This window comes from Bufo gargarizans, chromosome 5 (genome assembly GCF_014858855.1).
Source record: "Bufo gargarizans isolate SCDJY-AF-19 chromosome 5, ASM1485885v1, whole genome shotgun sequence".
Lineage (NCBI taxonomy): Eukaryota > Metazoa > Chordata > Amphibia > Anura > Bufonidae > Bufo > Bufo gargarizans.
Genome location: NC_058084.1, coordinates 332,935,589 through 332,957,422, shown reverse-complemented (window position 1 = coordinate 332,957,422; position 21,834 = coordinate 332,935,589).

The window sequence follows — 21,834 nt, the reverse complement described above, 5'->3', positions numbered from 1 at the left end:
TCGGCCCTTTTGCAAGCGGTCTCTTACCTTTTGGACAGGGGAGTGATTGTCCCAGTCCCCCTAGAGAAACAAGGCGCAGGTTTCTACTCCAACCTATTCGTTGTGCCAAAGAAGGAGGTATCGGTGCATCCGGTCCTAGACCTGAAGCTATTAAACAGGTCCCTGTGGGTGCGGAGGTTCCGGATGGAATCCCTCCGTTCCATTATTGCTTCTCTTCTTCCAGGGGAGTTCCTCGCGTCTGTGGACATCCAAGACGCCTATCTGCATGTCCCTATCACAGAATCTCACCACAGGTTCCTGCGCTGCGCTGTCGGCGGACAGCATTACCAGTTTGTCGCCCTTCCCTTTGGGCTGGCGACAGCCCCTCAGGTATTCTTGAAGATCGTTGGCGCCGCTCTTGGCGCTTCTCCGTACCAGGGGCATATCTCTGTTGCCCTACCTGGACGACATACTGATAAAGGCTCCCTCCCTTCCCCAGGCCAAGGACAGCATCCAATTCACTGTTCAGACTCTCGAACAGTTCGGCTGGCTGATCAATTTCCAGAAGTCCTCTCTTCACCCCTCTCAGAGAGTGACCTTCCTAGAGATGATTATGGACACCACGGCAGCTTGGATATTGCTTCCGGATCCAAAGTCCTCTCGGATACAGGAGTCGATGTCTCGCCTCCTGCACTCCAGACGTCTCTCCATCCGGGAGTGCATGAAGGTTCTGGGGCTTATGGTCGCCTCCTTCGAGGTCGTCCCCTTTGCCCAGTTTCACACTCTGCCTCTGCAGTGGGCAATCCTGCCCGCAATCCTGCACCATTGCCTCTACTCTCAAAGGTCCTTCGCAAGATCACGACGAAAGGGATTCCGACCATTCTCATCACCCCCGATTGGCCTCGCCACGCCTAGTTCTCGGATGCTGGCAGACGTTCCAAGGCCTCTTCCTCTCAGGGAGGACCTACTGTCTCAATGACCGCTCTTTCACCAGAATATACGGTCACTTTGTTTAACGGCGTGGCTGTTGAGACCACCATCCTAAAGAAGAGGGGCTTCTCGGACTACGTTGTGAAGACCATGATCAAGGCCAGAAAACCAGTTTCCTCCCGGATATACTATCGTACCTGGAAGGCCTTTCTTGCCTTTTGTGAGAAGCTGGGCGTTTTTCCTCTTAGTTTCTCGGTTCCGGTGGTCCTCTCCTTTCTCCAGTCGGGCCTTGAGAGGGGAATGTCCCTGAGCTCCCTGAAAGGCCAGGTTTCTGCTCTAGCCATTTTCTTCCAGCGATCCCTGGCTCTGCTCGGTCCTGTGAGGACCTTCCTACAGGGGGTGGCGCATTCGGTTCCTCCGTATGTTGCCCCCCTGGGATCTCAATTTGGTTCTGTCTTCCCTCCAGGCGGCTCCCTTTGAGCCTCTGAGGGAGGTTTCCTTGAGTTTTCTCACCTGGAAGGTGGTATTTTTGGTGGCCATCAACTCGATCAGGAGGGTATCGGAGCTGGCCGCTCTTTCCTCTAGGGAGCCCTTTTTGGTCTTCCACCAGGATAAGGCGGTGCTACGCCCGGTCCCTTCCTTTTTTCCCAAGGTGGTCTCCGCCTTCCACCTTAATGAGGATATAGTCCTGCCCTCTTTTTGTCCATCCCCGGCGAACCGCAAGGAGCGCGCTCTCCATACCCTGGACTTTGTCCGTGCTCTGCGGCTGTTCCTGTCTGTTACTGCCCCTTTCCGCCATACGGACGCCCTTTTCGTGATTCCCGAAGGGCCTCGTAAGGGTCTGGCGGCTTCCAAGGTCTCTGTGGCTCAGTGGATTCGGTCGGCTATTGCCACGGCCTATCGTTCCCGTGGCAGGGTTCCCCCGGCTGGGGTTACCGCGCACTCCACCAGGGCGGTGGGGGCCTCCTGGGCTAGGCGTAATCGCGCCTCGGCATCTCAAATTTGTAAGGCTGCCACCTGGTCATCCTTACATACCTTTACAAGGTTTTACCAACTGCACTCTTTGGCATTAGCTGATACTGCCCTTGGGCGCAAGGTATTGCAAGTGGTAGTTCCTGTTTGACCGCTGGGTGTCCCATGGTCTGTGTCCCCCAATGGAATGTGCGAGAAAAGGAGATTTTTGGTGAAACTCACCTGTAAAATCTTTTTCTTGTCTTTTCCATTGGGGGACACAGCATTCTTGCCTGTTGCAGGAGGGTTGGTTTAGTTCTTCGGGACCTCAGGGTTAACTGTCCTATGGCGGTATTCCTTTGTTCTGGTCTCTGTCGTTTTTTTAGTCTCCTACTGCTTTTGCACGCACTGGGGTCTTCCCGGTGGAGCATGGGGGTGTAGCCCGTGGAGGAGGACCTTTCTTTTTTTATTTGCATAGTGTCTCCTCCTAGTAATGACCTAGGCTATACCCATGGTCTGTTTCCCCCAATGGAAAAAGACGAGAAAAAGATTCTACAGGTGAGTTTCACAAAAAATCTCCTTTTTTTCAGCTGATCAAAAGTTTAGAATCCAATTTCCAAACATGAACTCAGTAATGAGTAGCTCCGCCATTATTGTTTATCACTTCCAAAATTTGTTTCGGCATGCTTGATGCAAGCGTTTCCATGAGGTGAGTGGGAACATTTCTCCAAGTGGTGAAGACGGCCGCACGAAGGCCATCTACTGTCTGGAACTGTTGTCCATTTTTGTAAACTTCCCTTGCCATCTATCACCAAAGGTTCTCAATTGGATTTAGATCAGGAGAACACGCAGGGTGGGCCAAAAGAGTGATGTTCTTCTCCTGGAAGTCCCTTGTCCTGCAGGCATTGTGTACTGTAGCGTTGTTCTGTTGAAAAACCCAGTCGTTACCACACAGACAAGGGCCCTCAGTCATGAGGAATGCTCTCTGCAACATCTGGACGTAGCCAGCTGTTGTTTGACGCCCCTGCACTTCCTGAAGCTCCATTGTTCCACTGAAGGAAAAAGCACCCCAGACCATTATGGCGCCCCCTCCACTGTGGCGTGTAGAAAACATCTCAGGTGGGATCTGCTTGTCATGCCAGTAACGTTGGAAACCATCAGGACCATCAAGGTTACATTTTTTTCTCATCAGAGAATACAACTTTCTTCCACCTTTGAATGTCCCATTTTTGGTGCTCTCTAGCAAAGTTCAAACGAGCAGTTCTGTGGCGTCCAAGGAGACGAGGTCTTTTTGAAGACGTTTTTTGTTTTTGAAGCCCTTCAGTCTCCGATGCCGTCTGATGGTTAGGGGGCTGCAGTCAGCACCAGTAAGGGCCTTAATTTGGGTTGAGGATCGTCCAGTGTCTTGACGGACAGCCAATTGGATCCTCCGGCTAAGTGCTGATAAACTTTTTTTGGGTCTTCCACTTGACTTTTTTGTTCCATAACCCTCAGGATCATTTAAGAAATTCCAAATTACTGTCTTACTGCGTCAGAAAATGACAATGAATCCACATCTTTGCACATATTTGGCATTTTAAAGGCATGTGGTCCTAAACTTTTGATCCCCTGAAAAACAGCCTGTTTCAGTTTATTCGTTGTTCTACTTGGAACCTTGTTAAGATCCAGCCATGCTTAATATGATTTTTTGCCATTTTTCAAGTGGTCTTAAACTTTTGATCAGGACTGTATGAGGTACTGCTGGCAGGTGTAGATGCATTTTTGAGGTGACAGATTCCCTTTAAACAAGAAATGTGGTCTGCCCTGGAAGATTTTTCAGTTTCTGAGCCCTCTCCACTAATAGTGATTTCTGACTCCTCGGACTCAGATTCGGAAGTAGAGTCGGTTGACTCGGACGATTCATCTGACTCCAAAATTAAACGCTATTTGTTCTCTTCTAAGGACACCAGAGAGCTTATTAACCCCTTATGGACCAGGCCGTTTTTCACCTTTCTGCCCAGGCCATTTTTAGCAATTCTGACGTGTCACTTTATGTGGTAATAACTTTAAAATGCTTTTACTGAGGCCATTCTGAGATAGTTTTCTCGTCACATATTGTACTTCATGGCAGGGGTAAAATTGAGTCCAAAAATGTTATTTTTTTTAAAAAATACCAAATTTACCAGAAAATTTTGAAAAATTAGCAAATTTCTAAATTTAAATTTCTCTACTTTTATAATAGATAGTAATGCCTCCAAAAATAGTTATTACTTTACGATGATGTTCAATACATTTTTATTGAGTTTTAACAAAAGAGAACAGCACAATAGGCATAGGCGTGAATAGCGCAATCACAGCATCACAAATAACACTATAGTGCAAAAGAAAATATGTACTTGTTGGAACATGTGCAGCACAATATGCTAATTTTTATACAGGTCCTTCTCCAAAAATTAGCATATTGTGATAAAGTTCATTATTTTCTGTAATGTACTGATAAACATTAGACTTTCATATATTTTAGATTCATTACACACCAACTGAAGTAGTTCAAGCCTTTTATTGTTTTAATATTGATGATTTTGGCATACAGCTCATGAAAACCCAAAATTCCTATCTAAAAAAATTAGCATATCATGAAAAGGTTCTCTAAACGAGCTATTAACCTAATCATCTGAATCAACTAATTAACTCTAAACACCTGCAAAAGATTCCTGAGGCTTTTAAAAACTCCCAGCCTGGTTCATTACTCCAAACCGCAATCATGGGTAAGACTGCCGACCTGACTGCTGTCCAGAAGGCCATCATTGACACCCTCAAGCAAGAGGGTAAGACACAGAAAGAAATTTCTGAACGAATAGGCTGTTCCCAGAGTGCTGTATCAAGGCATCTCAGTGGGAAGTCTGTGGGAAGGAAAAAGTGTGGCAGAAAACGCTGCACAACGAGAAGAGGTGACCAGACCCTGAGAAAGATTGTGGAGAAGGACCGATTCCAGACCTTGGGGGACCTGCGGAAGCAGTGGACTGAGTCTGGAGTAGAAACATCCAGAGCCACCGTGTACAGGCGTGTGCAGGAAATGGGCTACAGGTGCCGCATTCCCCAGGTCAAGCCACTTTTGAACCAGAAACAGCGGCAGAAGCGCCTGACCTGGGCTACAGAGAAGCAGCACTGGACGGTTGCTCAGTGGTCCAAAGTACTTTTTTCGGATAAAAGCAAATTTTGCATGTCATTCGGAAATCAAGGTGCCAGAGTCTGGAGGAAGACTGGGGAGAGGGAAATGCCAAAATGCCTGAAGTCCAGTGTCAAGTACCCACAGTCAGTGATGGTCTGGGGTGCCATGTCAGCTGCTGGTGTTGGTCCACTGTGTTTTATCAAGGGCAGGGTCAATGCAGCTAGCTATCAGGAGATTTTGGAGCACTTCATGCTTCCATCTGCTGAAAAGCTTTATGGAGATGAAGATTTCATTTTTCAGCACGACCTGGCACCTGCTCACAGTGCCAAAGCCACTGGTAAATGGTTTACTGACCATGGTATTACTGTGCTCAATTGGCCTGCCAACTCTCCTGACCTGAACCCCATAGAGAATCTGTGGGATATTGGGAATAGAAAGTTGAGAGACGCAAGACCCAACACTCTGGATGAGCTTAAGGCCGCTATCGAAGCATCCTGGGCCTCCATAACACCTCAGCAGTGCCACAGGCTGATTGCCTCCATGCCACGCCGCATTGAAGCAGTCATTTCTGCAAAAGGATTCCCGACCAAGTATTGAGTGCATAACTGAACATAATTATTTGAAGGTTGACTTTTTTTGTATTAAAAACACTTTTCTTTTATTGGTCGGATGAAATATGCTAATTTTTTGAGATAGGAAATTTGGGTTTTCATGAGCTGTATGCCAAAATCATCAATATTAAAACAATAAAAGGCTTGAACTACTTCAGTTGGTGTGTAATGAATCTAAAATATATGAAAGTCTAATGTTTATCAGTACATTACAGAAAATAATGAACTTTATCACAATATGCTAATTTTTTTAGAAGGACCTGTATATATGTATGTATGTGTGTGTATGTGTATATATATATATATATATATATATATATAGAGCGATAGACAGTGAGAACTACAATAACACTGCAACACTATCAAAGTACAGAAGTCGGTAGAGGAGTAGCATAATGGCTGGATAACCACATAACCCACTGATTATGTATTCGTATTCTGGAACGTACATTTTCTGCAAAAATCATTTCACAATGCATATGTTCATTAACAGATTGCACCACCGCAGCTACCTCCGGAGACTGCGCTAACTTCCACTGGCGGGCTATAACATTCCTAGAAGCACTAAGTACATGCGCTACAGTCTCCCTTATCTTGGGAGGAAGGGTTTCCAGTCCTATACCTAGGATTGACAGTTCAGGAGAAAGACCAGGACATGTCCACCACATGTGCAAGGAGGTGCCCACCATCCTGCAGCCTCTCCAGCAGAGGGCAGAGTAACCTGGAGCCAAATGGACCAGTCTATTGGGCGTCAGGTACCAGCGTAATTGAATGCGTCTGGCCTGCTCAACATGGTTAATACATCTGGTGCATTTGTAGGACCAGTGCAAAGCTGCGTTCCATTGCCGTACAGAGAATACTGTCCCCAATTCCTACTGAAGGGCAAAGGGTTGCTTAACCGCCAATTCCGCAGGAAGGATGGCAGCATAAAATGTGGAAATTTTGGGCCTAAGGGGGCAAGAATCCCTGATAAAGAGCTGGAAGGAATTAGGAGTGGGCAGTTGGCGGTCGACCAATGAGTTTAAGAAATGCCGGATTTGTAAGAATTGATAAAAGCAGTTGTTTGGGAGCGCGTATATGGTGCGTAGAGTGGTAAAGTCCACTAGAGCATTCCTGGAGTACAAGCAACCAAGGTGCTTGATACCCCTAGCCCTTCATAGTACTAGGGACAGATCAGGAATATGATATTCCAGCGCAGTTAAAGGGGCAGCAGTTAGGGGCACATTGAATAACTGGAAAGAATCTATGAGCTGCTTCCAGATATGCATCATAGCCCGAGTGGTACAGATTAGGGGAAAAATTGAACAGCTTTCAGACTACAGGCTGCGAGCAGAGCTCTCAAAGACCGGGACTTTACAAAGGATTCTTCTATCTCATGCCATTTTTGGGGAGAGGTTGGGGACCAGAATTCAAATGCCTGCTCCGCCAGGTTTGCCAGGTAATATTTGTATAGGTCAGGTACCCCTAGACCTCCACTCCTAAAAGGGTGGTGCAGCACATCTTTAGATATTCCTGGGTTTTTACCGTCCCAAATAAATGCCATAAGGTCACGCTGGAGCTGTGCAATCTGGGCCTTGGGGATCAGTACTGGTAAGCACCTGAAACAATACAATATTTTGGGAAGGGATAGCATATTAGCAGCGTTTATTCTAGCGATCCACGATAAGTGGACTTGGGACATTTTCGTGTAATCCTTCTTGAGATCAGCCCTCAAGTTGGACAAATTGATGGAGAGGCTTTTGGGAACAGAGCATGCCAGCTCTACTCCTAGATAAGTAATGGAAGTGGCAGCCCACTGAAAGGGATATCGCAGTTGAAGGTCAGATCTGGTCACGTCCTTAACATGGAAATCCAAAACATTGGTTTTCTTCTCATTTAGTTTATAGTAGGAGCATTGTGAGTATAGCCTAAGAATGCTTGACAAAGCAGTTAACGAGCATTCTAGGTCTGTTATGGTCAGGATTACGTCATCAGCATAAAGACCTATGACATGTGTGGAACTGCCATCTAAAATTCCCCGTATTTAAAGACAGGTGCGTATACGAGATGCTAGGGGCTTTATAACCAGGGAAAATATGAGCGGGGACAGGGGGCACCCCTGACGAGTACCATTCGTTATTGGGAACGGGTCGGAGATGAAACCAGAAGCCAAGACTCTTGCAGAAGGCTCAGAGTATAATCCTAGAATCGCCTCACATATAGGACCGTGAAACCCAAATTTACCTAGAACCTGTTCCAGGAATGCACTCTGTCAAATGCTTTTTCAGCATCAAGGGAGAGAAACAATGTGGGGCTCCTGGAACTGTCCGCCAGCTGGATCAGGTCAAGCATTCTTCTGGTTCCATCCTGACACTGCCTCCCAGAGACAAAGCCCACCTGGTCCGGATCTACTAAACATGGGAGAGAAGTATTAATGCGAGATGCTAAAATTTTAGCGAAAAGCTTTAAATCTGCATTTAATAATGAAATAGGTCGAAAATTTCCCAGTTCATCAGGGATCTTGCCTGGTTTTGGGATGGTTACCACCGTAGCGACTAACATTTCTGGGGCTATGGCTCTAGAGGTAAAAAAGCTATTAAATAGTGAGGTCAGGTAAGGTACCAGCTGATGCTGAAATATCCTATAATTAGAGATGAAACTGTCCGGACCAGGGGCCCTACCCAGCGGAGTGTTGCGAATAGCAAGAAGAATTTCTTCACTAGTTATGGGCAAGTTCAGGGTATCCAACTGTTCTCTAGTTAGTGCAGGTAGGTGAACTGAATCCAAGAAAGCCTTTATATTATCAGAGGTCGGCTGAAGAACAGTAGCGTCCTCCCCTAAGTTATATAGACGCTTATAATATGCAGCAAATACGTTAGCTATCTCCTGAGGGTGCATGTAAGTGACATTATCATGACATAACTTGCCTATCTTGGACTCAGCCACTCTACGCTGCAACCTGCGCGCCAAAAGTGCACCTGCCCTATTGCCCATATGATAAAAGGTGGTGTGAAGTCTGCGTAGCGTCCTCTCGGGCTTGTAGAGAAGGAGCGACTTCACCAAAGAGCAGGCATCTTGAAGGACCTTTAGGTTAGCAGGGGTTGAGACCTGCTTACACAACTTATCTGCAGCATTTAGAGCAGACAATGCTGCTGTCAGCTGCTGGACCCTGTATTTCTTGAGGCGAGCAGCTGACTGCAATAGGATCTCCCTCATATATGCCTTGTGAGAGAGCCACAGAGTCGAGGGGGAGGTTTCAGGACTCATATTCAATGAAAAGAAATCACAGATTTTGGATTTTGAATTCCTTAACTCTTTGTTCACTCTTAAGCAGGTAGGGATTGAGTCTCCACCGAGCAGGGGAGCAGCCGGGTAGCCCCGTGACCAGTTTCAGAGTTATGGGGGCGTGATCGGACCAAGTGGCATACCCAATATTAGACCTAATCGCCTTATGCAGGAGATCCCGAGATATCAAAAAGTAGTCAATGCGAGAATGGGACAAGTGAGCTGGGGAGACATAGGTAAAATCTCGCTCATCTCCGTGATGATACCTCCATATATCATGATAGGGCAAAGCCTCCTACAGGGAGTGCAGAATTATTAGGCAAGTTGTATTTTTGAGGATTAATTTTATTATTGAACAACAACCATGTTCTCAATGAACCCAAAAAACTCATTAATATCAAAGCTGAATATTTTTGGAAGTAGTTTTTAGTTTGTTTTTAGTTTTAGCTATTTTAGGGGGATATCTGTGTGTGCAGGTGACTATTACTGTGCATAATTATTAGGCAACTTAACAAAAAACAAATATATACCCATTTCAATTATTTATTTTTACCAGTGAAACCAATATAACATCTCAACATTCACAAATATACATTTCTGACATACAAAAACAAATCAGTGACCAATATAGCCACCTTTCTTTGCAAGGACACTCAAAAGCCTGCCATCCATGGATTCTGTCAGTGTTTTGATCTGTTCACCATCAACATTGCGTGCAGCAGCAACCACAGCCTCCCAGACACTGTTCAGAGAGGTGTACTGTTTTCCCTCCTTGTAAATCTCACATTTGATGATGGACCACAGGTTCTCAATGGGGTTCAGATCAGGTGAACAAGGAGGCCATGTCATTAGATTTTCTTCTTTTATACCCTTTCTTGCCAGCCACGCTGTGGAGTACTTGGACGCGTGTGATGGAGCATTGTCCTGCATGAAAATCATGTTTTTCTTGAAGGATGCAGACTTCTTCCTGTACCACTGCTTGAAGAAGGTGTCTTCCAGAAACTGGCAGTAGGACTGGGAGTTGAGCTTGACTCCATCCTCAACCCGAAAAGGCCCCACAAGCTCATCTTTGATGATACCAGCCCAAACCAGTACTCCACCTCCACCTTGCTGGCGTCTGAGTCGGACTGGAGCTCTCTGCCCTTTACCAATCCAGCCACGGGCCCATCCATCTGGCCCATCAAGACTCACTCTCATTTCATCAGTCCATAAAACCTTAGAAAAATCAGTCTTGAGATATTTCTTGGCCCAGTCTTGAAGTTTCAGTTTGTGTGTCTTGTTCAGTGGTGGTCGTCTTTCAGCCTTTCTTACCTTGGCCATGTCTCTGAGTATTGCACACCTTGTGCTTTTGGGCACTCCAGTGATGTTGCAGCTCTGAAATATGGCCAAACTGGTGGCAAGTGGCATCTTGGCAGCTGCACGCTTGACTTTTCTCAGTTCATGGGCAGTTATTTTGCGCCTTGGTTTTTCCACACGCTTCTTGCGACCCTGTTGACTATTTTGAATGAAACGCTTGATTGTTCGATGATCACGCTTCAGAAGCTTTGCAATTTTAAGAGTGCTGCATCCCTCTGCAAGATATCTCACTATTTTTGACTTTTCTGAGCCTGTCAAGTCCTTCTTTTGACCCATTTTGCCAAAGGAAGGGAAGTTGCCTAATAATTATGCACACCTGATATAGGGTGTTGATGTCATTAGACCACACCCCTTCTCATTACAGAGATGCACATCACCTAATATGCTTAATTGGTAGTAGGCTTTCAAGCCTATACAGCTTGGAGTAAGACAACATGCATAAAGAGGATGATGTGGTCAAAATACTAATTTGCCTAATAATTCTGCACTCCCTGTAGTATTACTGCTCCTTTTGCCACCTTGCTAAGCTTTCTAAAGAACTTGTTGAGGAAGGCCTTTTGTCTGATATTGGGCGCGTACACTGAAGCAATGGTATATAAAACATCATTAATAGAGCATACTAATATAACAAACCTACCATGCAAATCTGATACAGAGTGATGAAGAGTGAATGTTACCGAGGCTTTGAACCCAATAAACGTGCCAGCTCTACGCCGTTTAACTGAGGGAGAAAAGAACATATGAGGAAAGAGCCTGTGAACACATCTATGTTGATCCTTCTCCATCAAGTGAGACTATGGCAGACCGCAGGGGGGGGGGTAAAAATGCAGATTACAATCACGCATGCGTACCGCTTTCCCAGCACCCTACTGAGTCAATAGGGACAGTACATGCAATCTTTCAAACAGTTTCCCAATCAGGGGAGATCTTATCTGGCTTGTTGGAGTCTCCATTCCTTTTCTGCTGGAAATCCGGTAGTAGACCCCATTTTTGCAGAGTGAGCGCTGCTTCTTGAGGGGAGCTCCAGAGGTGTTGGGTGCCTTTGTGCAGCACTATTAACTTTACTGGGAAACCCCATCGGTACCAAATCTGCTGGTCTCGTAGGACTTTCGTAACTTAAGAGAACTCCCTCCTCTTAGCCATGGTGGCTGCTGATAGATCAGGGTAGACTGTGATCCCTGCAAAGGACGGAGATGGAGCGGGGTTGTGCCGCAGAGCTCTAAGGAACTGATCCTTGATGTGGTAAAAGTGGATCCTTGCTATCACATCGCGGGAAAGAGATGGATCCAGGTTTTTAGGTTTAGGATGGATGCGGTCCACAATGAGATCTTCTTCTGAGACATCAGGTAATGCTTCTTTAATCAGTCCCTTGAGAAGGGGGCCCAATCCCTCAGGGCCAACTGCCTCCGGTACACCCCTTATTCTTACATTGTTTTCGCCTGTGGCGATCTTCTAAATCTTGCAGCTTTGCTCTCAGGGCTGCTACCTCCTCCTCCTCTAGTGCCTCATGGGCATCTATTAGTGAGTTATGCGAGGTGGCAAACTCGGACATCTTTCCTTCCACGTGCGCCGTGCGGTCTCCCAGGCTATGGAGTTCGCGCCTTAACTCTTTCAAGGTGCAGGAAATATCTTCCTTTATGGAGGAGCAGAGTGACTCCAGCATGGTGTGCATGAAGTCAGTGGTAAGTGGCTCGGTAGGGGGTAGAAGCCGAGGGGATTCAGCAGGGCCTAAGGAGGCTCTCGAGGATGATGCCGGGGAGGAGGTTGCAGGAGAGGACAGGGTCGGCGCGCTTACTTGTGCCGGGCTGCATGGCGCCGCCAGGGAGAAGAATTCTGTAAGTTTCTTCGGCGCCTGTCGTTTTCGTAGTTTGCCCATGATAGCAGCGCTGCAGAGGGATTCTGTGAGACACAAATGCGGTCCAGATAGTCGCTGTGGAAGCCGGTGAAGGGTACTAGAAGTGGAGCTTCCGCTCTAAGCGTCCTGCGCCATTAGCCAGCAGGCCACGCCCCCAATAGTTATTACTTTACATTCTCCATATGTCTACTTCATGTTTGGATCATTTTGTGAATGCCATTTTAATTTTTGGGGACGTTAGAAGTTTAGAAGCAAATCTTGAAATTCTTCTGAAAATTTCCAAAACCCACTTTTTAAGGACCAGTTCAGGTCTGAAGTCACTTTGTGATGTGAGGCTTACATAATAGAACCACCCAAAATTGACCCCATTTTAGAATCTACACCCGTCAAGGTATTCAAGACTGATTTTACAAACTTTGTTAACCCTTTAGGTGTTCCACAAAAACTAATGAAAATGGAGATGAAATTTCAGAATTTTACTTTTTTTGCAGATTTTTCTATTTTAATCCATTTTTTTCCGCTAACAAAGCAAGGGTTAACAGCCAAACAAAACTTATTATTTATTGCCCTGATTCTGTAGTTTACCAAAACTATGTGGTCGTAAACTGCTGTACAGGCACATGGCAGGGCGCAGAAGGAAAGAAACCCCATATGGTTTTTGGAGGGCAGATTTCACTGGGATAATGTTAAGTTGACCTGTCACATTTGAAGACCCCCTGATGCACCCCTAAAGTAGAAACTCCAAAAATGTGACCCCATTTTGGAAACTACGAGATAAGTTGGCAGTTTTGTTGGTACTATTTTAGTGTACATATGATTTTTGGTTGCTCTATATTACACTTTTTGTGAGGCAAGGTAGCAAAAAATAGCTGTTTTTGGTAGTTTTTATTTTTTGTTATTTACAATGGTCATCTGACAGGTTAGATCATGTGGTATTTTTATAGAGCAGGTTGTTACTGACGTGACAATACCAAATATGACTTTTTTTGGTTGTTTGTTTCAGTTATACATAATAAAAAGCCATATTTTTTTTGGGGGGGGCGACTGTATTATGTAGGGTCTCATTCTTTTCAGTATGAGATGACTGGTATGATTTTGCGGTGCGTATGACTTTTTGATCGCTTAGTATTACATTTTTTGTGATGTAAGGTGACAGTCTTTTTTTAACACAGTTTTAAATGTTTTTTTACAGTGTTCACCTTAGCAGTTAGGTCATGTGATAGTTTTATAGAGCAGGTCGTTAAGATTAGCTGCTGGTGCTGGTTGTTGTGGCGTGCTGACAAAGCTTTTCCACATTTCGGCCATGCTAACCCTGCCTTCTGAGGTGCTGGCGGTGCCCCAGCTGCATTGGCGACCTCTTCCTCCTCCTCCTCTGCCTTCGCCTTGTGCTTCCAGTGTGCCCCCTCTGGGAATGCCACCAGCAGAGCGTTTACCAGCGTGCGCTTGTACTCGCGCATCTTACGATCACGCTCCAGTGATGGAATTAAGGACGGTACGTTGTCCTTGTAATGGGGATCCAGCAGCGTGGCCACCCAGTAATCAGCACAAGTTAGAATGTGGGCAACTCGGCGATCCTTGCGGAGACACTGCAGCATGTAATCGCTCGTGTGCCAGGCTGCCCAGAGGCAACGAAAAGCTGTCTTCTGTGGGAGGTGTATCATCTGTGTCCCTCCAGCCATGCACCAGTGATGGCCATGAGCTGGTCTGGGTGCCACCCTGCTGTGAACAAGGTTTCTCCTCCATCTCCTCATCCTCCACCTCGTCATCCTCCAGAACTGTACCCTTGCTGGACAATTGTGTACCTGCTGTTTGTGGGTGCAGGAACCCACCCTCGGAGCCACTTGTGAATGACTGGCCGGAAACCCTACAAAATGATCCCTCTTCCCCCTCCCCCTCCTCCTCCTCCTCTTGTGCCACATCCTCTTCCATTATCGCCAGCAGCGTTTTTTCAAGGAGGCATAGAAGTGGGATAGTAACGCTGAGAATGGCATTATCGGCACTGGCCATGTTGGTGGAGTACTCGAAACAGCACAACAAGGAACACAGGTCTCGCATGGAGGCCCAGTCATTGGTGGTGAAGTGGTGCTGCTCCGCAGAGCGACTCACCCGTGCGTGCTGCAGCTGAAACTCCACAATCGCCTGCTGCTGCTCACACAGTCTGGCAAGCATGTGCAAGGTGGAGTTCCACCTTGTGGGCACATCGCGTATTAGGCGGTGAGCGGGAAGGCCGAAGTTACGCTGCAGCGCTGACAGGCGAGCAGCAGCAGGGTGAGAACGTTAAAAGCGTGCACAGATGGCCCGCAGCTCTGCATATCGGGGTCATTTTTAAGGAAACTCTGCACCACCAAATTCAGCACATGCGCCAGGTGAGGGATGTGCGTCAAACCGGTTAGTCCCAGAGCGGCTACGATATTTCGCCCATTATCGCACACCACGAGGCTGGGCTTGAGGCTCACTGGCACCAACCACTCATCGGTCTGTTGTTCAAGGCCCGTCCACAGCTCCTGCGCGTCATGGGGTTTGTCCCCCAAACAGATAAGTTTTAAAACTGCCTGCTGTCGTTTACCCCTGGCTGTGCTGAAGTTGGTGGTGAAGGTGTTACACTGACCGGATGAGGAGGCGGTAGAGGATGAGGAATCAACAGGAGGCAAACTGTAACGCCCTGCAATCCTCGGTGGTGGAAGGACATGCGCCAAACTGCTATCTGCCTCAGGCCCAGCCGCCACTGCATTTACCCAGTGTGCTGTTTTGGAGATATAATGTCCCTGACCGTGCTTACTGGTCCACGTATCCGTAGTGAGGTGCAGCTTGCACAGATGGCGTTGGGCAGTGCACACCTGATTTTGTCCCCCACTTGGTTGTGCAGGGAAGGGATGGCACGCCTGGAAAAGTAGTGGCGGCTGGGCATGACGTACTGTGGGACAGCCACCGCCATATGGATTTTAAAACTCTTCGTCTCCACCAGACGGAATGACAGCATTTCAAATGCCAGTCATTTTTGAAATGCTAATAGAATAAAAGCACAAAGTCTCTGTATAAGAAATCGGTCCACTCAAGCGCTGCAGATCCCAAGACAATGTGGGTAAAAGTCTGTTAGATAAAGTGATAGGAGAAAGGATTGTGCTGCAAGGATCTCTTTCTTACATTCGGAAAATCTTCAGTTAGATGGACCACATTCAATCATAGAAATTCAACAGATGCATGGAAACCTAAAATGCAGTGAAAAAAAACGCACTATGGTGTAGTATGTTCAGACACCAGTCGCATCAGATGTATGCGATATACTCACAAGGATTACTTGTAATGCGCATAGAAAGAGATCGGTGTGTCTTCGGTCAAGAAGCTCAGGTTGTAGGGCAGGTCAGGCCCAGAAGCCGTCAATTCAGAAGATCTTTGTCTGAACTAGGATCCTACCAGGAGAGCGTTACTCCAAGATATCACCTGTCTCACACTTCCATAAGGCTCAAAAAAGGAAGGAAGGCGCAAAGATGATGAAGTACGTACCAGTGGTTGCAATTGAAAAGGGTTTATTGTACTTGCAAAAAACACAGGAATAAAATCGTGTTAAAAACAATGTATGCTGCCCGACCCGGGTTTCGCCATTATGCTTCGTCTGGGGCGTTAATTGCTGAGTGGAGACAGATGAATTTAAGTTCACACAAGGTTCCTCCCTTCTGGTGTGCGGCATCATGACCTCTCAACATATTTTGACATATTTTAAAACATTTCATTGTAATACAGCAGAAAAATGTCGATGTCTGATTTTATATACAGGTCCTTCTCAAAAGATTAGCATATTGTGATAAAGTTCATTATTTTCTGTAATGTACTGATAAACATTAGACTTTCATATATTTTAGATTCATTACACACCAACTGAAGTAGTTCAAGCCTTTTATTGTTTTAATATTGATGATTTTGGCATACAGCTCATGAAAACCCAAAATTCCTATCTCAAAAAATTAGCATATCATGAAAAGGTTCTCTAAACGAGCTATTAACCTAATCATCTGAATCAACTAATTAACTCTAAACACCTGCAAAAGATTCCTGAGGCTTTTAAAAACTCCCAGCCTGGTTCATTACTCAAAACGGCAATCATGGGTAAGACTGCTGACCTGACTGCTGTCCAGAAGGCCATCATTGACACCCTCAAGCAAGAGGGTAAGACACAGAAAGAAATTTCTGAACGAATAGGCTGTTTCCAGAGTGCTGTATCAAGGCACCTCAGTGGGAAGTCTGTGGGAAGGAAAAAGTGTGGCAGAAAACGCTGCACAACGAGAAGAGGTGACTGGACCCTGAGGAAGATTGTGGAGAAGGACCGATTCCAGACCTTGGGGGACCTGCGGAAGCAGTGGACTGAGTCTGGAGTAGAAACATCCAGAGCCACCGTGTACAGGCGTGTGCAGAAAATGGGCTACAGGTGCCGCATTCCCCAGGTCAAGCCACTTTTGAACCAGAAACAGCGGCAGAAGCGCCTGACCTGGGCTACAGAGAAGCAGCACTGGACTGTTGCTCAGTGGTCCAAAGTACTTTTTTCAGATGAAAGCAAATTTTGCATGTCATTCGGAAATCAAGGTGCCAGAGTCTGGAGGAAGACTGGGGAGAGGGAAATGCCAAAATGCCTGAAGTCCAGTGTCAAGTACCCACAGTCAGTGATGGTCTGGGTGCCATGTCAGCTGCTGGTGTTGGTCTAGTGTGTTTTATCAAGGGCAGGGTCAATGCAGCTAGCTATCAGGAGATTTTGGAGCACTTCATGCTTCCATCTACTGAAAAGCTTTATGGAGATGAAGATTTTATTTTTCAGCACGACCTGGCACCTGCTCACAGTGCCAAAACCACTGGTAAATGGTTTACTGACCATGGTATTACTGGGCTCAATTGGCCTGCCAACTCTCCTGACCTGAACCCCATAGAGAATCTGTGGGATATTGGGAATAGAAAGTTGAGAGACGCAAGACCCAACACTCTGGATGAGCTTAAGGCCGCTATCGAAGCATCCTGGGCCTCAATAACACCTCAGCAGTGCCACAGGCTGATTGCCTCCATGCCACGCCGCACTGAAGCAGTCATTTCTGCAAAAGGATTCCCGACCAAGTATTGAGTGCATAACTGAACATAATTATTTGAAGGTTGACTTTTTTTGTATTAAAAACACTTTTCTTTTATTGGTCGGATGAAATATGCTAATTTTTTTAGATAGGAATTTGGGGTTTTCATGAGCTGTATGCCAAAATCATCAATATTAAAACAATAAAAGGCTTGAACTACTTCAGTTGTGTGTAATGAATCTAAAATATATGAAAGTCTAATGTTTATCAGTACATTACAGAAAATAATGAACTTTATCACAATATGCTAATTTTTTTAGAAGGACCTGTATGTGTAGTCTGAACCTGGTTATTCTTTTCCCATTCCCTTTTTCTGTATTACAATGAAATGTTTTAAAATATGTCAAAATATGTTGAGAGGTCACAATGCCGCACACCAGAAGGGAGGAACCTTGTGTGAACTTAAATTCATCTGTCTCCACTCAGCAATTAACGCCCCAGACAAAGCATTATGGCGAAACCCGGGTCGGGCAGCATACATTGTTTTTAACACGATTTTATTCCTGTGTTTTTTGTAAGTACCATAAACCCTTTTCAATTGCAACCACTGGTACGTACTTCACCATCTTTGCGCCTTCTATAAGGCTCAAAAAAGGAAGGAAGTGTGAGACGGGTGATATCTTGGAGTGACGCTCTCCTTGTAGGATCCTAGTTCAGACAAAGATCTTCTGAATTGACGGCTTCTGGGCCTGACCTGCCCTACAACCTGAGCTCCTTGACCGAAGACACACCGATCTCTTTCTATGCGCATTACAAGTGATCCTTGTGAGTATATCGCATACATCTGATGCGACTGGTGTCTGAACATACTACACCATAGTGCGTTTTTTTCACTGCATTTTAGGTTTCCATGCATCTGTTATATTTCTATGATTGAATGTGGTCCATCTAACTGAAGAATTTCCGAATGTAAGAAAGAGAAAATAGGAACTTTAAAAAAAAATCCTCTCTTGCAGCGCAATCCTTTCTCCTATCATTTTTGAAAATGCTGGCATTCAGGGCCAGGGATCGAGGGTGGGTAGGGGGGTACTTTCTCTTCCGCTACAGTGCTTGGGAGAAGGAGAGCTGAACGCTTCCGTGAGACATTGTGCAGATGCTTGGTGACCCAGGTGGTGGTGTTGCTGGAAGATCCTCTGTTTGCGGGGTGGCAGGTGGCCCTGTCTCTCCAGAGGTGGATGAAGAGGCCGAGACTGCAGCAGAAGAGGAAGCAGGAAGAGCTAGAGACCTTTCTTAGGTTTTGAGGTGTCTACTCCACTGCAGCTCGTGCTTTGCACTTAGATGCCTAGTCATGCAGGTTGTGCTCAGGTTGAGAACGTTTATGCCTCGCTTCAGGCTCTGATTGCACAGCGGGCAAACCACTCGTGTCTTGTCTTCAGTACATTGTCCTTGGAGCTGGCTTTGGTGTGCTCGGTCCCTTGCTGCGGTGGGCAGTAGCAGGCGTACTGTCTAGGGGACGGCCGCTCCGCTTTTGCACCCTGCTCCCTCTTCTGCTGTGCTGGTGGCTCTGTGCGACCACCACCTCTTCCTCTGAACTACACAGGTGGGGTCGAGGACCTCATCGTCCTCCACATCATCTTCCACCCAGTCTTCACACCTGCCCTCCTTGTCAGTCTGCATACTTTCGAAAGCCTCAGCAGTTGGCACCTGTGTTTAGTCATCATCCGAGACGTGCTGCAATGGTCCTTCTATGTACTCATCTTGAAACATAAGTGGTTGGGCTTTGGTGCACTCAATGTCTTCCACTTCTGGGGCAGAGCTAGGTGGATGGACCTGGGAAACCCTGCTAACAGAGTCATCAAAAAGCAGAAGAGACTGCTGCATAACTTGGGGCTCAGACTGTTTGGCTGATTTGCAAGGGGGTGAGGTGAAAGACTGATGGACATCGGCTGCAGGTCAGCAGCCCAATCTACTATTGCTTGTACTTGTTTTGGCCTCACCATTCGTAGAGCCGCATTAGGCCAGACCAAATACCGCCAAAGGTTCGCCTACTCGCACCTGAGGAAGGGGTTTTACTTGTGCGTGTAGATGGCACAGATCGACCACGTCCTATCCTTGCAACAGGAGCTCCACCAGCAGCACCACGACCTGGGCCATGTCCCTTATTTGACGCTCTCCTCATATTTCTCAAATTTAGGATCTTGCCCTAAATGGCTGTTTTTCAAATAACAGAATAGAACCACAGTATCTAAAGGGTGTATCTCACACGTACAGATCCAGACTTGGCCGCAATGAAAGATTTTTGCCCAAAATAGCTGTTTCATTAATAGCAGAATAGAACCACAGTATCTAAAGTGTGTATCTCACAATGACCTATGCAGCAAAGGCTGCAAAATTATAATTTTTTTCCCCAATTTTTTTTTTTTTTTATAACAGAATATGACAGCAGTATATAACGCTTGAATTTCACACGTGCAGATGCAGCTAGGGCTGTAAAATTGTGTATTTTGCACAAAAAGGGAGTTTTTTAAAACCCAGAAAATTATAGCTGTATTTCTAGCTTAAATTGCACACTGACTAATGCGGCAGAGGCCCAAAATGAAGGTTATTGCCAAAAATGGGTGTTTTTTCTAAGCCACAAAATTATAAAAAAAATTAAAACTTGTTTTAAACAATCACACATGCAGCAAGGACTGCAATATTAAGTATTTTGCCAAAAAAGGGTGTTTTTTTACTAACAGATTATGAAAGCTGTATATAACGCTTGAATTTCACACGTGCAGATGCAAGGGCTGTAAAATTGTGTGTTTTGCCCAAAAAGGGTGTTTTTAAAAACCCAGAAAATTATGGCTGTATTTCTACCTTGAATTGTACACTGACTAATCCTGCAAAGGCACCAGATGTTGGATATTGCCAGTTTTTTCTAAGCCAGAAAATGATTTAATATTTTTAAACTTGTTTTTATTAATCACACATGCAGCAAGGGCTGCAATATTAAGTATTTTGCAAAAAAAAGGATGTTTTTATACTAACAGAATATGAAAGCTGTATATAACGCTTGGATTTGAATGTCACAAATGCACATTTGCTGTGCTGGTGCACTGAGCTTGCATAAAATGGCCGCCACCACCCACCTAAGTAACAGACGGATAAAAGTTATTTTTCTCTGTCACTGGGCTCAGGGCAGGGTAAAAAGATTGTGCACTGCACCCACACAACTAAATCTATGTAGATCACTGAGTTCAATTGGAGTTCTGATAACAGATGACTCCAGCTTATATAGAGGCTGGGTCACATGCTGCACTGGCCAATCACAGCCATGCCTTTAGTAGGCATGGCTGTGATTGCTTCTAAGGTCACACAGTTATACACTTGTTGAAAGCGCTAAGAAATCGCCGAACCCCGAACTTTTACTGAAATGTTCGGGTCCGGGGTCCAAAAATTCTAAAGTTCGGTACGAACCCGAACTTTACAGTTCGGGTTCGCTCAACCCTAATAAGGAGTCAAAAATTGTTTCCTCAGATTCAGAAGAGGGTGAGGATATCCAATCCTTGGATTTGGATTCAGGGGCTTCATCTCTTTCTTCTGACTCGGAAGAGAATGAAATTAAAAGAGCTTTTTTTTCCCGATGAAGATATTGATAAACTTTTAAAGGCAATAAAAGCCACAATGGGGATAGAGGATGTCAGAGTCCAAGTCAGTGCAGGATATTATGTTTGGGGGACTACAAACAAGACATGTCAGATCCTTTCCAGTTCATAAAAATGTGTCTGCTTTAATTGAGGAGGGATGGCATAAACCGAATAAAAGCATATTTATAGTTGCAATAAAAAGTATGTGAACCCTTTGGAATTATATGGATTTCTGCACAAATTGGTCATAAAATGTGATCTGATCTTCATCTAAGTCACAACAATAGACAATCACAGTCTGCTTAAACTAATAACACACACAGAATTAAATGTTACCATGTTTTTATTGAACACACCATGTAAACATTCACAGTGCAGGTGGAAAAAGTATGTGAACCCCTAGACTAATGACATCTCCAAGAGCTAATTGGAGTGAGGTGTCAGCCAACTGGAGTCCAATCAATGAGATGAGATTGGAGGTGATGGTTACAGCTGTATAATAACCCTAAATAGAAAAGGACCCTTAAAATATAATTTATTATTTTGTTAATAATTATGTCCCAATTTTGGTGGCTGATAATGACACTAACATGGGCAGACCATAAGCCGTCCACCTAGTACTGCACATATGTCATTCACCACAATTTTGACCAATACACATAATACAACAACAAACAAAATAGAGGAGGTCATTCAATGTTGAGGTAAGGCGGCTATGCAGGAACACTTTCCCTAGTTCGATCCTAATATAGCCTTTGCCCAGGGACCACCCCTGATGGTGGGGTTTCCCTGTCCTCGTGCCTCCCCTACATCACCCTAACGATAAAGGTGAAAAAATAAAAATGACATACATATAGCAATAATAATGCCACAACATAGATGAAAGTTGCCATAAAAAAGAGTGGTTACGGGGTATTTTGTTACCAAATATTTTCTCACATAGTGAGACACTAGCCGCCTTACCTCAACATGGAATGACCTTCTCATCTATTTTGTTTGTTGTTGTATTACGTGTATTGGTCACAATTGTGGTGGATGCCATATGTGCAGTACTAGG